The 14406-nt window shown below is 32.4% G+C and overlaps 1 long non-coding RNA gene across 3 annotated transcripts; it reads left to right on the top strand.

Annotated features, from left to right (window-relative positions):
* The first annotated feature begins 1888 nt into the window (after positions 1–1888).
* On the top strand, positions 1889–3080 carry LOC145097066 (uncharacterized). Of its 3 annotated transcripts, none has more exons than XR_013704207.1 (4): positions 1890–2234; positions 2346–2469; positions 2538–2724; positions 2836–3080. It is a non-coding gene; the product is annotated as an uncharacterized LOC145097066 (long non-coding RNA). The 3 variants fall into 3 exon arrangements; XR_013704206.1 differs by having other exon boundaries at positions 1891–2234; positions 2544–2724; XR_013704205.1 differs by having other exon boundaries at positions 1889–2234; positions 2346–2724.
* Positions 3081–14406: the final 11326 nt, after the last annotated feature.

Consider the following 14406-nt stretch of genomic DNA (forward strand, 5'->3'; position numbering starts at 1 on the left):
ATGTAATCATCAAAGTTAATGGGTCTTCTAGGCCTCGATAACCAACTTAATGAAATTTAGGATTCATGAGGCTTAGTGATAATCGGGATTTGCTCCTCTAAGTGAGATGTGCCTTTATTCAATGGCATACTAAATCAAAATTCTCCTCATGAGAGGCACTGGGTGGGGCAGTGTCATCTACAGGAGGTGCAACATGATAAGGATGTAAGTGGATCATGAGCCCATCCTTTTGCACTTCTTGTAGGTTTGCATCATGATGTACATTGATCCCACTGACATTAGAGTTCTCTAAAAACTCGACAAGGCGAGTTTCAACAATAAGAGTGGAATGGGAAGGGAAACATGATCTAAATCCCTTTTAAAGGTTCGGGGTACCTTATAAAGAAACAACTGACAATTTTTATGTCAAGATTTCTTTGTTTAGGATTATAGAGTCGGCTGGGCAACCCCATACTTTCAGATATCTCAAACTCAATTTCCTTCTCGTTCGGATTTCAAAAGGTTTCTTAGGAAAAAATTTAGAATAAATCCTATTGAGTATATGGACTACCGTTTTTAATGCCTCAGTCCATAAGAATTGAGGTAAAGTGATATTTAAAAACTTACTTCTTAGCATGTCCATAAGAGTCATATTTCTCTCTTTGCGGCACCATTCTATTAAGGAGCTCCTAACATGGAAAATTGGTCTATGATCGTGTGTCTCTTTTAAAAATCAAAGAAAATGACCGGGAACCAAACCAATATTAGTATGTTTACCATAATATTTTCTTCCTCTATCTGATCCCACTACCTTTATTTTATGGTCGAGTCAATTTTCCACATCGGCACTAAAGGTTATAAACATGTCAAGTGATTCAGATTTTTCATTTATCAAATACAAATATATATAGTTTTAATGATCATCCATAAAAGTCATGAATGAATTATGTCCAGAGGTTCCCGTAGGAAAAGGTCCACAAATTTCAGTGTATATGAGTTCTAATAAACTAGAACTTCTTGTGACAACTCTTTTATTTTCCTTTGTTATTACCATTAAAGGACTCATAGATCATAAATAGATGATCAAATTTCTTTGACAACCATTCCTTTATCTTCCAAGCAGCCTTGTTGGAAATGCCTTTCCTTATGGAAAAATTTACAATAAGGAGGTCCATTAGGAATGGTTAAGCTACAAACTACATTTGTATTTGCTTTATGGACATTTGATTTTGATCTCTCCAACAAAGAATAGATTAAGTTTATCATTCCAGGTGATGGTTTCATAGTATCTCACCATGACACAAAATTAGTGCCAATCAAGAGTTCAATCCCATAATTAGGAATTAAAGTGGTCAGTAGATTGATACAATTAATGCATTTATATCTAGAAGAATAGAAGTGGGCTAAAATATATAAGGTATATTACATAAAGTAAGCAAAATTAGGATGTTGAAGATTAAGTCGATTATAACACCAAAATAATAGACTAAACTAAGGGTCTACTATAATATTGGCTTCACATTGGCTATGACCAAACATTGGTGTTTCGAACATAAAAAAAAAAAAGAATAAATATACCATATATATATATATATATATATATATATATATATATATATATATATATATATATATATATATATATATATATATATATATATATATATATATCGTACATCACCTTTGGATATCAGTGTTGTAAATATTAGCCTAGGCGGCCGATTAATCGGGCGCCTAGGCGCTTGGCGGTCCTCTACCGTCGACATTTATAGCTAATCGAATCGGACGTGGTCAAATTCGGTCAAAGGCGGGTCTAGGCGCCCAAATCGGTCAATGAAAGTCAACGTAAATTTAAAAAAATATTAAGGGCAAAATTGTCAAAATGTAACGAATGCTTCAAGGTTGCTTCCGATTTCTCATTCGACGCAGTTAAAAAAATCGAGATTCTCTCTGCCTCTCTGGACACAACCCACGAACGAGAATGAACAAAGGGAAATTGGTGCATCTACTTCTTCCGTCGACTTTAGCTCCGGCCTCTCATGTCGTCGACTTTAGCTCTGGCCTCCGGTTCGTCATCTCTTTCAAGCAACAACGTCGCAGTCCCCTTCCAAGCTTCAGTTCACGACTTCACGTCTTCGCAGTCGCAGTTCCAACAACATTAGATAAATTTGCAACTTGGAATGAAAACGAAGACTGGAACATCCTCTAAAATCGTCTGTTCTTTCTAAAATCCTTTGTTCTTTCTGCAACATCAAGTAAGCAATGATTTTTTAAAATTATTTGTTCTTTCTTCATCTTTCTAAAATCGTTTGTTGTTTCTTCATCTTTTTTAATTTTTGGTTGGATTTCTGTCTTGGTTGTAATAGGTAAGGCAGAAGGGTATTTGATTCGGGTAATTTCTTGACCAAAATCTCTAATTGTTTTGTGTATGAAACCATATGCCCACCAAGTGTTCGATCAATTGCCTGAGTGAAGGGTATTTGGATTCGGGTAATTTCTTGACTAAAACTCTGGTCCCTTGATCATATGTGAAGTTATTAAGAACCATGGATTTGAAGATGTAGGTGGTTTGGTTCTAGTTCTCGGTTGTGTATGGTGCGACAGTAGTGGAGTGTGATGGTGCAGAACAGATGCATACAGGAAGGTGGTCAATGGACGTGTTTGGTGGTTGGAGCAAAAACGAATGGAGCACTTGGTGGTATTTGGTTGTATGTGTATGTAGCAAAAACATAGATTGGATTGCAGGTTAGTTCTTCATCCCTTAATTCTTGGTTTTATGTGTGTGTGTGTATACAGCAAGAACACAGATTGGTTTTGCATATGTCTGAAATTGAATATCTTTTTCCATTTTTCTAGCTTCTACTGATCTCTCAAGCACCACACCAGATGTTTTAAGCAGTGAGTTATGTAAAAGGCTTAAAGGGTTTCAAGCAGTGAGTTATGTAAAAGGCTTAAATGATTTCTTGCAGAATGGCCTCCTTCAAGTCCCCAACCTCATGTCAATGAACTTCTTATAGCAAAAGCGTTTTTTAATCATAGTTTCATGTTATAATGCTATATTTATTAAAATTTTAATATATATTTTTTTATTTATAATGTTATATTTAATGTTATATTCTTAGGTTTAATGTTATATTTATTATATTTTTTAATATTTTTATTACTAATTAATGGTTCCCGATTAATCTCCGCCTAGCCGATTAATTCATTGACCTCAATCCACCGATTAGCCTACGTCTAGCAATTTCTGTAAACTTGGTATATATACATATTAGGCTAACATTTCATCCTATGTATTATCAAACAATTAGCCGTTGGGTTCGTTGTTTAAAAATACATATAATTGACATAAAATGTTATCACTTAAACTTCATTGTCGACTCAAATGATATGTCATTGAGTCAATCATCTAAGATGATATTGAAGTGGGCATTTAATTTGACAAATTAGTCTACAAAACTTTAACTTAATAACTTATTGTACATCAGAGAATTGCAAAACTCAATTCATTAGCCAATCAAAAAAACTTATTTATCAAAATAATACATCAAAGAATTATTTTCACAAATAATTAAAAAATAATAATCATATGTATAGAGTATAATAGATTTTACAATCTGCCTAAGGCCATGAAAAACACGTGGCATTATCACTTGATGCCAAAGAAACTTAAAGTGTTTATGAGAATTGAGAAGGATTTTGTCATGTTTATTAATTTAGCCTTTCATTGGACCATTGGGCCATGAGGAATTTAAAAGGCAGAAGAAAAGAATTTTGGGCCAAATGGTAAGTAGGCTAGGGCGTTTAAACATTCACCAAGAATACTTCAACGTTTTTCGAAAGGAAATAGCCCGTTTGCCTATCGATATTTATTGAACTAGAATCAAAATTGACAAAACTGTGGTTCATGTGGTATTCAAAAATCTTTGGATAGGGTCTAAAAATTTTCCAACTTGCATGGAAGGTCCAAAATCAAAACGTTTCCGTGATTTAGGTCCAAAAAAACTTGAAAAGACGATTATGCCCTTTTATTTTCTTTTTTGTATTTTTTATAATTATTTTAGTCCCATTTTAATTAAAAAATAAAGAAAAACGAAAAAAAAATATATCCCTCATCCTACCCACCTCGTTTTTTTTCTCTCTCTCTCACTCTCTCTCGCACAGTGACATAACTCCTGAACTTCATCTTGTTCATGAACTACTGAGTTGTTTTTGTTAGGTTTCATTATCTTTGAAGAACACTTGATGAATCACATGGTCAGAGTCATATACCATGACAAATTTCATTATCACTATCTGATTCTTCTCTCACAGCTTTTGTCTATGTCCCCATCACAAACCCTAACCCTAATTCTCTGATTTCCTCCACCGCCACCATTAAATCGACGACATCGCAACTTCCCTAGCTCTATCTTCAGTGATTAAATTGATAGCCATTTTATGATTTTACTTCAACTTCTGGATTTTATTTGGGATTCAACTTCATCAGTAAAAACCAAGGCGATGAATCAACTCAGCCAACACAACTCTATCGATCTGTGGCGGAGAAGAGAAGATGTCGGCGAAGGTGGAGAAGAAGAAATCGATGAAGGAGAAGGTGGAAGTGGAGGCAGATATGGGCGAAGATGAAGATTTGTGGTGAGGTAAGTATATCATTGTTCTCGTTTTCTTTACAGTACCCACTTGCAACTGTAATACATAAATCACGTAGAGAGGAAGAAGACCACTTTTCTCGTTTTCTTTACACTCAAACTTGTAAAATCAAATTCAGAGTAAGAGTTGGGCATATCATTTTTTTTTTCTTTTGGATTCTAACCTGCAACTGCAACTGTGAGAGAAAGATACCTGAAATTATAAGCATTACTTGTAAGAAGAGGTAGGCTAGATTAGAATGTACAGATCGATCCATCCCAATTGTACAAAGTTGTGATATATCAAATAGCTCGAAAGAGAGAATTTTGGATTTGAATTTGTTGATTGAATTTTTGGTATGGGTTTCTACGATTTTTGGTATGGATTTCCACAGAGAGAGAGAGAGAGAGGTGGGGTGGGGGATATTTTTTTATTTTTTCTTTATTTTTAAGTTAAAACAATATTAAAATAATATAAAAAATACAAAAAAGAAAATAAAAGGGCATAATCGTCTTTTCAAGTTTTTTTGGACCTAAATCACGCAAACGTTTTGATTTTGGACCCTATCCAAAGATTTTTGAATACCACAAGGACCAATTTTGCAGTTTTGTCAATCAAAATTGCTTACACTTTTACAAAAAAAAAAAAAAAAAAAAAATCGCCAATCTACTGCGCAAAGAAAATGCAGCGCCGACACCTGTAATTTTTTCAAGATTTTGGAGTTATTTTATTTACACACCAGACGAATTTCCACGCATTGCGCAGCGAAGATTAAAAGTATATTGTTAAAATATTGAAAATTATATGTTTAAAATGGTTATGTTATTGACATTAACTTTGAAATAATATTTTTACACTAATATATATATATATATATATATATATATATATATATATATATATATATATATTCAAAATTATCTCTATTATTTTGAACAATAATAGTCATTGATATCAACCCACATTCCTCATTAATAGAATCAAATATAATTATCTATTTAGTATTATTTTAAATAATTATTATTATTGATTAATTATATTTCTACTTATGCGATCATTTTCTAATTTCAATAATGATGTTCATTTAAAATACAGTTTATTTATAGCTAAATGTAATTTATATTTTGATGTTATTATCATTTAAAATTGTTATTCATTAGTTTTAAACCATTTATTATTAATAATAAGTTAAAGAAGACTTTTAAGAAACACTTAATATTATTATTAAAATGTGAAACATACACTAAATAATAAAGTGATAAGATAGACAATTTGCATTTCAAAAGAGACTTGCATGGATAATACGACATATCCATGTAATTTAATTTTAATATATATAATTATTGCTTGTTAATTTTAAAACCACTTGTTATTATTAATAAGTGAAAGAAACTTTTAAAAAAACACGTATTGTTATAATTAAATTGTTAAACATATACTAAAATATGAAGTGATAAGATAGAGAATTTGCATTTTAAAAAAGACTTACAAGGATAATATGACATATCCATGATTTTTAATTAATTATTGTGTTGAAGCAACATGAACATACAAACATGTATACAATAGTTAATTAAATATTATATATATATATATATATATATATATATATATATATATATATATATATATCATCTTCCATAACATATGATCGATAACATGAATCTAATCTAATTACATTAAAGTTTCAACCACAACATACAATGATATTCTTAAAAGAATACTTAAATCAAGAAAATACAAAAAAGAATTAGTATATAACAAACTTATAAATTAAAAACTTCAACATAATAACATGGCTCGAAAAATTGTTCAAAACCCTCAAACCAACACAAAAAACTTTAAACTTGTTTTCTTTGTGAATTTTGTATGTGATTTGTATTTGTGTGTCTACTCAAAAAGATTGACCTTTTTATACTAGAGTATCCATTAATTGTTTATTAAATATATTATATAAGGTATAAAACCTTTGAATTGTTAATCATTATTAAAAGACTTTTGATTGGTATTCATTAAAATAAGAGGTTTCAAATGCATGAGGTGTTTGCAAATTTTTATGGGGGTTTCAAATGCACGAGGTTTAAGGAAAAATGCTAGCTTTATAAGTATGTATGATGTCATTTTATTATTTATTTCATTTTTTTACTGTCATTAAAGTAATAAAGAGAAACCATTATAGTATTAATAATCCATTGATACTGCTAGCTCAAAATTTGTTGATTCCTTCTTCAAATTATATTTCATATATATAACTCGTATAAGTATCATATGATCGATATTTTGTGAATTGTTTTTCCTATCTCACCGTTTTTACTCGTCTGTGTTTGTTTCAACTGCTGAATGAGGTACTACTCTTCTTATTTTGTTGCAACATATGAATCGACATGCTAAAAAAGCTACTTTTAATAACAAATCAACATGTACGCCTTGGTCCTTGTTGACAGATTTATAAACAAACATTAAAAAATGTTTTTTTTCATCAATTTTCCTTAAGGATGGTTTTGCTATTGCTATTGGTTGATACACGGGTGACGTTGAGATCACATGTGGGGTTGTTGTTCATAGATGGTCTAGAATATTGAACTCATAATCACAAACAACTATATAATTGAACATGGAAATATGGTAAAAAAGCATTTTGGTCCTTCTACTAAGGGTAATACTGTGAAAACCCGAAACTTTTTCCGTTATCTTTAACCGATTTCCGTTAATAAAATTTGAATTTTATTGAGTCTCGTCAAATCCCTTCGGTTTGGAAAAAAATTATTTAGTTATATAATTGAACTTTATATATAAGTAGGGACCAAAACGGTGCGAAATTTGAGTTTTCCTTCCAACAAAACATCAGTTCACGGCCTGATTGGAGTTCACGATCGTAAACATATTTACGGTCGTAAACTCTTTTGCGGTCAATGCCAGGTGGACCCCACCACCGACCACGAAAATCCCATATAAATACGTGTTCCTACCCTTCATTTAGACTTTTCTGACCGAAAACTCTCTCCATCTCTCTCTACCTCTTGACCGTAAACACCAAAAACACCCTCAATCTTCCGAAAATCGTCAAAAATCGTCATTTGGTGTCGATTGGAGCAACTGGAACACATTTTCATCGGAATCCAACATCATTGTTCTTGAGTTTACGGTCGTACACGCTTCTAATCATCAAATCTTCAAAGGCCGTAAACTCGTTTACGCCCGTACACCCTTCAAATCTTCAAAGGCCGTAAACCCTTCGAAAGACAGTTCACGGCCGTAAACCCCCATTCACGGTCGTACACACCTCTTTGGCGGTGAAAAACTTATTCCCTCGATTCAACCAAGTCCCGGTAACATTCCTTAACCGAAAGCAAGTGTTTTTCTAACACTTTATCTAACTAAATCGTTAATTTAGATACATATATGTATTTATTTGATATTAGGATTCCGTTAAGTGCCACGTACAACAACTCGAGGATCATCGTTTCCAATACGACGCTTTCCCAAAACAAACAGTGAGTTCATACCCCTACGCTTTTATAGTTTTTAAACATTTTCAGGAGGAATACAAGCCAAACACAAATGATTTTGTGAACTAAAACAGAAGGTTTTCACAAGTTTAAAACTTATGTAATTGATACAATCCAATGATTTCCATAAAACATATAGATATTTTATCCCTTTTGTATTATGCGGAGCATATGATACGTTTTCTAAGCATAATTGCATAGTTTTCAGAACAATTCAAGAACATAACATTTCAGTCAAGCTATAATAGGTATGGTTTGGGGAATCCGTTACTAGTGTTACCGATACACACTACTTACTTGGTCAATCATATGAACTATGACAGATTTAGTTTATGATATTCATTACTATGTTCAGATAACAAGAGTATAACACTAAATAATTATTTACAGATAATTATTTATACTCTACCAAGTATACAAATGATTTCATATATGAGAACACGATACAGAACAACATGTAAACTAGTTAATACAGGATTGTGAGACATCGCTTCATTTGTACCCTTTGGGGTACTGGTTAAATCTTCAACATTTAGTATAGCCAGAGTCTACTGGAGGGAGAGCATGAGATTTATGAATAGATCTATTCGGGACTGATAATCCCACACCTAAACTGCTAGCTACAGTTAGTCAGGCATGCCTGGGGTGACAAATATCATACCATACGACGCCTGAAGAAATGTCGCTGAGGTCATCAGTCATATCAAGAATGGTTATACGAACTCAAAATAGTATAAGCTAACCTTTGTTTATGGGATTTCATTCTTCATTAGTTTTATTTTATATAATAGAACTACTACACATAACACTTGAGGGTTTCCAGGGATACAATACATGGTTTTATTTTAAGTAATAAAACTACTATACGTACTGGTGGTAGCCAGGGTTTTCAAACATAACAGACTATACATACTGGTGGTAGCCAGGGTTTTCAAACAGAACATACTATACGTACTGGTGGTAGCCAGAGTTTTCTAACAAAACATACTATACATATAGTAATGAACAAACATGTTAGAAAATATTGGATTTTCTTGGGAAACATGCATACATTTTTCAGATTCATTAACAGGTTTTCATTACAAAAACATGTTTATGAACTCACCAGCTTTATGCTGATACTCTTTCAAAACTGCTTGTATTCTCATGAAATCAGTAGACAGGTACCTCCTGGAGTTTTGAGAAGACGAAGCGTATAGAGTCACGTCTTTTTCTTTTGATTATACTTTTGATGTATAAAAACAAGGATCAAACAATTGTAAATACTTTTTCATGTATGTATTCAATGTAATGGCTGTGTTTACTATGATTACTATGATGCAATGTTGTGATACTACAAATGACGTCATCCACCCCGAACGTTTCCGCCGTTTCGGTTTGGGGGTGTGACAAATACTATATTGCTAAGTACAGTGATATTTTGGATAAAACATGAAAAAATCGGATGTTATTTCTAGAGTGTTTACCATCCGCTATATAATTCTTTACAAACCTGTCATGTCTTGATCAATTTCATTTTATACACAAGGGTAAATCGGTAATTTTTGAAGAAGGTATGCAATTTTGAACCAATAATGGCAGCCAACCATATGTTTAAATAAGGGATATATGGTAGAAGGGCATCTTTGTCCTTTTATTAAGAGGAAATTTGGGAAAAATGATATTTTCTTCCTTTTATTATGAGAGAATATTATGTGTTTATTTTGTACTTCATGTAACTGCATAATTGCTTTAAGACTTTCACTATGCACCTACAATTGTTATTTTATAATGTATTAACACTTTCACTATTTATCCTTTAAAAATTCGTTGTTTATTTATTTTTAATTTTTAAGCTTTATGTCTATTATAGCATCTTACTTACATGTTTTAAAACAAGTATTAAAATAAATAAAAGTAGATTGCTAAAATTGTATCCATTTAATACTTATATGTTTTAAAAAACATTTTTAACCCATTTTGGCAGCCAATTTGAATTTTCAAGAGGGCAGATTAGGGAAAAGGGTATTTTGGTGCTTTATTATGAAACAGTGTTATTTATTTATTTCTTACTTCATATAATTGGTTAGTTGGTTTAACACTTTCATTTTGCACCTTAATTGGTTTTTTTAAACTCTAATAAACACTTTCAGATTGATCCTATTTTTTCTTTCATTAACCAACATAAAATAAAAGTTTTTTTTTCGTCTTTAGTCAACTATAATTATGAACAGGGTAAATCTAGGAAAATAGCATATTGGTCATTTTATTAAGGGTGATAGTACATTGCTAAGTACAGTCTAATTTCATATATTATAATGAAAAATGGGATGCTATTTTTGGGAAAAAGGCATATTGGTCCTTTTTTCGTCATTTTTCAACTATAATTTTCAACAACTATTTCCTGTTTTTTCTATCACAAATGAACATAAATTTAATGTTCTTTTTCCCGTTTTTTGTTCCGTTTTTACACCTCACTCCTATGGCTTCCCTCAATTTAGTAACTTTTATTTTTAAATTATTATATTTCATTACAGCTTCATGGATCCAACCAAGATTACCATATTTAGTGACCTGGCCCAAGCAAAAGATGACTACACGATTAAGAACTTTTTATTAAATATTGCAATTATGTTTTAGTGTTTTTATCATGGTTAGATGGGGCAATTTTTACTTGGACATTTTTACCCATTTGGTCATATATTATCCTAATATTATGATCATAATACATAATATTATTTGAATGTACTGTACAATATGGGAAGTCAATGTCTTGACCAAGCAATAAGGGCAAATTTGGAATTACAGTAGATAGCAATAAGTTTTACGCCTTTTGCCAATAGTAGCAATGTACTTTAGTTTTTACCCATAATAACAATGTTATTTCACTTCCTTACCCATAAGAAGCAATGCATTCCTGTGACAACCCAATATTTCAAGTCAATGTAATGACCTAATTCAAGTATTGTAATCTATTTTGAATTAATAAATAAATAAAAATAGCATCAGAAATGAAATGTTCATGTAACAACGTAAATTTTCAAACCAATTTTTTTTAAACATCACATACTTTTCATAACATATTGTATAAAAATCTCGTTTATTCAAATTGTAAAACACAACTCCATTAATAATCCAGGATCCTCACAACCCTTTCTCTGGTATGTACAATTAAGCCGGTGTCGTTCCGTGATCCTGAGAAACCTAGAACACATAACACATAACACGGTAAACACAAAGCTTAGTGAGTTCCCCAAAAATGTAAAGAACATAAAAATACGAGTTATAATGGAAAAGTTATGACCAATCGAAAATCCGCAGCAAAACCGGTAAAAACACTGTTAAGCGTAAAACGCGAATTTTCAATAAAATACTTTTTAGCCTTAAGTATCTAAACGAATGTTGTAGATATTATTAAACTGTGAATGTACATAAAAAGAACGTCCAAAATATGACTTCGTATGAGGAAGTTATGATTTTTCTAAGTTTCGGAGTAGTAGTAGATAGGTAAAAACTCGAAATAAAGATCGATCGATATTTAGCCAACACGACCTAAACGGGAATTGAAGATCTCGACAATAATAGTACAACAGTAAAAAGACAGACGAAAACGGACATTGGATGAAGAAGTTATGGATTTTTAACGGAATTTTCTTGTCTCGGCCTATTAAAAATATATAATCTAAATAAAATCAAAATTTTCCAACAAAGTCTAAATGAAAGTTGTAGATTATATTCTCACCTACGCGTGGATATAAAGAACGTCAAAAACGGAGCTCGTATGTGAAAGTCACGCATTTTAGAAGATTTGGGCACACAAACTGAGGTGGTACTACGCCCAGCGTACCCGATGCAAGGCCTCGGATCGACCACGTCTCCCCTATGCACTCCAGCCCGTCCCATCTGAAGTCCGGCGTCCGAGGGTGGCTTCATCACTGACGTACGCCCAACGTACGAGGGCCAGGTTCCCCTCCTATAAATAGGATGCGAGGGTTCCAATTATTCTTGCCAATTTACAACCTTTCTCCCATATTTTCTCACTCTCGAGCCTCCCTAAACTATCCCGACATCCCGGTTTCATATCCAAGCTCCAACGAAGGTCCGAAGGTCCAGAAATCCGAAGAAATTTCCCACTTCCCGATCGAAGTGCTGCCCGAGAAAAGTCTATTTTTCTTCAAATCATCACACTTACCAAGTGAATTCATACCCCTATATTTTCACGTTTTTACTATATTTTAGGGGAGAAATACAAGTGAAACGCAAGAAAAACTTATGTTAAAATGCAAATCGTTAAGTACGGTTTTAAATACTTTATCTACATTTTGTGTATAACTATTAAATACATAAAATAACATTATTACAAATGTTATACGTTACATGCAAAGTTGGTAACACACTAAGGTTTATCATTCAAATGAAACACACTTTTGAAAAACTATAATAGGTATAGTTTACAAGTTATTCATGATATTTTACACTCTATGAACACTATAGAAAGGAAACACTTACATTTACAAGAAAAAGGGACTTTTCATACGTATATCTATTTGATACAAACTTTTGTGAGACATTTAACTTCACGTACATTCAAGTATGCATTTCAAGTCCTGTGTTATAAACCATAATATCCTGTAGGGAGAGCGTTATACTTGTGTATAGATCTATACGAGATTGACAATCCCGTACCTAAACTGTTAGCTACAGTTGGACCGGCAGGTCTGGGGTGACAAACGTCATATCATTCCAATGCCTGAAGAACATTGAGATAGACAGTCTGGTCAATAGTACGGTTATAAAACTCACAATGAAGTATTAAAACATTTGATTTACGAGGCTATCAAATGCCTTAGTGATTATATATATACATATATAAATCTACTTACACTATTTTAGGTATGGAAAATTACTCTTGCATTTCGGTTTTTAAAACTTTTAAAACTGCTACACATTTATGGAAAATATTGGATTTTCTAAGAAATAAACACAATTATTTATACAGAAAAGCATACAATTCTTATACAAAAACGCTTATGAACTCACCAACTTAATTGTTGACACTTTTTCAAAACTACTTGTATTTCTTAGGGATTTAGTAATACATGTAACAACAACTTTTGGGGAAGGGACGCTAAGGCGTCAATTTCAAACTTCTTTTATCATCATAATGTAATTTCTTTTGAAACATGTAATACAATCAACAATATAACTATTTAAATTATATTTATGATGGTTGTGTACGCTTTCTTTACTATTTATTCAACTGTTATGATAGTACATGAAGTCATCCGCCTTCGAACGATTCCGCCGTTCTGGTTTGGGGGTGTGACAATTCCATCGAACACCTCATATGAAGAATTCATTGTACAACATCCAATTGTCCTGCATACACAATCAACACACCAAATACCTTCAAATAATTATGTGAACACCAAAGACCTTTATAAAAAACACTTTAGAGATTGTATCCTTTAATCTTTGGACAATGGAAACAATAAACAACACTTTTATATAAGCATCAGAGCATATTTTATCATAATCACAAAACAACAGAGTAGTAACTATTGTCTAGATTATGTATTCTGTCGACTTCATCTATAATGGAATCATAGTATGGGATCCTTGCTATCTCATGTGTTCTACCTGGAAATTTACATCAGAATTAATAAAACATATAAATAAACAAAATCATCAAAAATTGTTATTTCTTAACACTGGTTCCATGTTTTTTGTAGAATAAACAGTAAAATTTTAACTGCAATTGAGGGGAAGGAGTAGGCAACAGCGGTCGGTGTGTGAGGGGAAGAAAGGAGGTGTCTCTAGCCGGAGGGAGGCAGAACGTAGTGGGGATGAGTGGGAGGAGAAGGGGGCGGTGGTGTCGACGGTGACTTGCGACAGAGGTGATGCATGCGATGGTCGGCATAGTTACTTTCATAATATATAAATATAGTAACCTCTATTTATATTTAAGAAAGATTACGTCTATTAAGTAACATTTAAGAAAGATGGGGTACCCATTATGTCATATTGGCATAGTTACTATCATAATATATAAATATAGTAACAACTAAAATAATTTTACATAAATGGTCCTATGGCCACATATAAGTGGAAATATTCCAACATATAGTAGTAACAAATCCCAAAGCAAGTCGGAACCAAGTTATCCATCGTATCCAAATGTTCTATCAGGGCCTGGTAGTCCGTCGAAACCAACAACAAGTATCAAGCAACGTTTCGGAACCATTCACAATGCCTCACCTTGAACCCCATTCACAACGAACCAATACAAACAAGTCTGATGCAATCC

The sequence above is a fragment of the Lactuca serriola genome, chromosome 4 (assembly GCF_051521515.1).
Source record: "Lactuca serriola cultivar US96UC23 chromosome 4, Lser_US96UC23_V15, whole genome shotgun sequence".
NCBI classification, from domain to species: Eukaryota; Viridiplantae; Streptophyta; class Magnoliopsida; order Asterales; family Asteraceae; genus Lactuca; species Lactuca serriola.